The sequence below is a fragment of the Triticum dicoccoides genome, chromosome 5A (genome assembly GCF_002162155.2).
Source record: "Triticum dicoccoides isolate Atlit2015 ecotype Zavitan chromosome 5A, WEW_v2.0, whole genome shotgun sequence".
NCBI classification, from domain to species: domain Eukaryota; kingdom Viridiplantae; phylum Streptophyta; class Magnoliopsida; order Poales; family Poaceae; genus Triticum; species Triticum dicoccoides.
In genome coordinates this window covers 322,681,924-322,686,021 of record NC_041388.1, presented here as the reverse complement: position 1 = coordinate 322,686,021, position 4,098 = coordinate 322,681,924, and positions in this window count along the sequence as shown.

Sequence of the window (4,098 nt, the reverse complement as noted above, 5' to 3'; positions counted from 1 at the left end):
TTAGAGCATCTTTATAATCACCCAGTTACGTTGTGACGTTTGATAGCACATAATGTGTTCCTCCGGTATTCGGTAGTTGCATAATCTAATAGTCAGAGGAACATGTATAAGTCATGATGAAAGCAATAGCAATAAAACTAAACGATCATTATGCTAAGCTAACGGATGGATCTTGTCCATCACATCATTCTCTAATGATGTGACCCCGTTCATCAAATGACAACACATGTCTATGGTCAGGAAACATAACCATCTTTGATTAACGAGGTAGTCAAGTAGAGGCATACTAGGGACACTCTATTTTGTCTATGTATTCACACATGTACTAAGTTTCCGGTTAATACAAGTCTAGCATGAATAATAAATATTTATCATGATATAAGGAAATAAAAATAACAACTTTAGTATTGCCTCTAGGGCATATTTCCTTCAAATATGTTATGCACTTCATCCCTACGAACCGCTGGCTCCGGAGGGTGTACCTATCTGGAAGGGTCGCCTTCATGAGCCAGCCACGTTCAAGGGGACGAGCTCCTAGGACCGGGCACGAGGAAGGATCTCGAGAGCCGCTTCGCTTCTATGTGCAAATCATGCACAAGGAGGATCTCGCCATGCTCATCATCCCTCCCAAGTTCCAAGAGGTGATGAGGTAGTGGCTCGTGCTGAAGACCAAGCGCATCGTCAGGCTGTCTGCAAATTAGTGGTGTGTCACACCCTTGATGCGACTATATCTCCCACGTGTCGAGGCACGACTTAGAGGCATAATCGCATTGAAGGCATATGTCGCAAGTTAGGCAATCTTCACAACATCCCATGTAATATAATAATGAAAGGGGAGATAACATAGTTGGCTTACACTCGCCACGTCAATCAAGTACATAAATAACATTACATCATCCAAACACTCATGGCCCGACTATGGCGCCAAAATAAAAGATAACCCAACAAGCGACAACGGTCCCGTTCACCCCCAACTGGGCACCACTACTGATCATCGGGAAAGGAAACATAGTATCGTTGAGAGTCTTCGTCGAACTCCCACTTGAGCTCATACGCGTCTCCTGGAGCGGAATCATCAGGCCCTGCATCTGGTGTAATAGTAATCTGTGAGCCACAGGGACTCAGCAATCTCACACCCTCGCGATCAAGACTATTTAAGCTTATAGGTAAGGCAAGGTAAATATGTGGAGCTGCAGCAAGCGACTAGCAAGTATGGTGGCTAACTTATACGCAAAGAGAGCGAGAAGAGGAGGCAAAGCGCGAGCGAGAAACTAGAGAGCAACCTGCGCAAACATTACTCCAACACCGTGTCCACTTCCCGGACTCCGCCGAGAAGAGGCCATCACGGTAACACACTCGGTTGATTCATTTTAATTAAGTTAAGGTTCAAGTTATCTACAACCGGACATTAACAATTCCCATCTGCCCATAACCGCGGCACGGCTTTCGAAAGTTCAAATCCCTGCAGGGGAGTCCCAACTTAGCCCATGACAAGCTCTCACGGTCAACGAAGGAATAGACCTCCTCCCAAGACGTTCTGATCAGACTCGGTATCTCGGTTACTCAAGACACTTCGACAGGTTAAAACAAGACCAGCAACACCGCCCGAATGTGCCGACAAATCCCGATAGGAGCTGCACATATCTCTTTCTCAGGGCACACTCAGATTGTCTTAGGTACGGGTAGGCCAGCCCAGAGTTGCCCCTGGTGGCCACCGGCAGCTGACAGGTGGACCAATACTCAGAGGAGCACTGGCCCGGGGGGGTTAAAATAATGATGACCCTTGAGTCTGCAGAACCCAAGGGAAAGAAAAGGCTAGGTGGCAAATGGTAAAACCAAGGTTGGGCATTGCTAGAAAAGCTTTAATCAAGGCAAAATATCAAGGGGTTCCCATTATAACCCAACCGCGTAAGGAAACGCAAAATCCGGGAACATAACACCGATATGACGGAAACTAGGGCGGCAAGAGTGGAACAAAACACTAGGCGAGAGGCCGAGCCTTCCACACTTTACCAAGTATATAGATGCATTAAGATAACATGGCAATATAATGATATCCCAACAAGTAAATAAATGTTCCAACAAGGAACGGCCTCCAATCTTCACCTGCAACTAGCAACGTTGTAAGAGGGGCTGAGCAGAGCGGTAACATAGCCAATCAACGGTTTGCTAGGACATGGTGGGTTAGAGGTTTGACATGGCAATTTGGGAGGCTTGCAAGCAAGTGGTAGGCATCATAGCATTGGCATAGCAAAAGAGCGAGCAAACTAGCATAGCAAAGATAATAGTGATTTCGAGGGTATGATCATCTTGCCTGCACAGTTGTCAGAGTTGACTGGATCCTCGAAAGCAAACTCAACGGGCTCCTTGTTAACGAACTCGTCTCCCGGCTCTACCCAAACAAGACAAACAAGCAACAAGGACACAATCAACCACGTGCAAGGACCAAACAATATGATGCGATGATGATATGCTATGCGGGATGCGATGCGGGATGCCAAATGCAAGAAATGACAGGAAAAGCATGAACCTAGCCTCAACTTGGAAATCCAAGTGTGCCACTGGAAAGATGAGATGAAATCGCTTGAAAACGATATAAAGAACGCCGGAATCGGAGTTACGGTTTGGAAATGGCAAGCGATTCAAAAATGACACCGGTCTGCGATTTACAGCAAGTAGGCATCTAAATGCAATGAGATGATCATGCTACAGCACCCAAACATGACAACAAAATACATGGAAGGGAGTCATTCAAGATTCTTAACAAAGGTCTAGCACTGAGCTATGGCCAATTCATCCATTAACAGGTTCAAACAAGCATGGCAAAAATGCATATGACAAACAGATCTCAGACTTAGTGAAATTAACACTTGTCTGGAATTTCAGATCAGGTAGCCCTCTTCGGAGCAACAAAACTATATGCTACAGGATCTGAAAATGGCAAAGTAAAGCATGGCATGGAGCTACTCAAATAGCTTAACAAAAGTCCCTTAGTGACCTTGAGCCAAAAGGGATCAGAAAATACAATTGCAAGCATGTGAACATAGCAAAAACATAATCAGTTTTCAGACTTAGTGAAAACTGGAACATGCTGAAAACAGATATCAAGTAGGCATGTTTACGAGCTCGATGCACTCACTACGATGCAAGTCATGGCAATACAAGCATACATCCAACAAGAAGAAACAAAATGCAAGCTAGACATGGCAAGAACAATGGCATGGCATGCACGGATCAACTACAACATCATCGGCAAAATTGCAAACAAGTTGACAATCTGCCCAGATTCACAAAGTAGCAAAAGTAGAACTCGTCTGACTCAAGCTAGGTTGCTCCAAAATTTCAAACAAAGATATGGATGGATAGAGCACTACAAGATTGACAAAACATCCTTACTGATCATCCTCAAAATAGGCACGGATCACTAGGAAACAACATGAACATATGGCAACATGAGATAAACAGCTCAAGGACTTAGTGGAATTTCTAAGTCCCTGGAAACAAAATTAGCAAGTGCACCACTTTGCAAGCTTGCACAAGTCACCACACACATCACAAAAATACATGGATTGCACCTCTGGAAAGATGACAAAACCCTTAACAAAACACATGTAGAGCAACAGGGCATATCATGCACACATTAATCATGCAAAAATGACAAAAATCTAAACGGAGTAGCAGATCTGACAATTATCTCAAGTAGCCCTCTTCTAACAGCATTTCGGGCATCAAGATGAACTCAAATGGAAATGATGCAATGGAACGAAATGATGTACTCTCTGAGATGAACATTCTGATATGCTATATGCATGAATCAGAGCTACGGATGCAAGGTTATGGAGCTACGAACAGGGGCACTTGGATCTGGAATTTTAGGGACTTAGACGAAATTTACCACCGGATCTAGGGTTGACCCGGCACGCAGATCGAGGCGGCGGCGTGCACTGTTCACCGGCGGGGATGGAGCTCGCCGGAGCCGGCGTTGAGGAGGCAGGAGGCGGCCGGAGGGTGCGACGTCGGCGGCGGAGATCCGCGGGGCGGCGGCGGCTTGGCGGTGGCGTGGGCCGGGAGGCGCGGGGCGGCGCGGCCGCGGTCGTT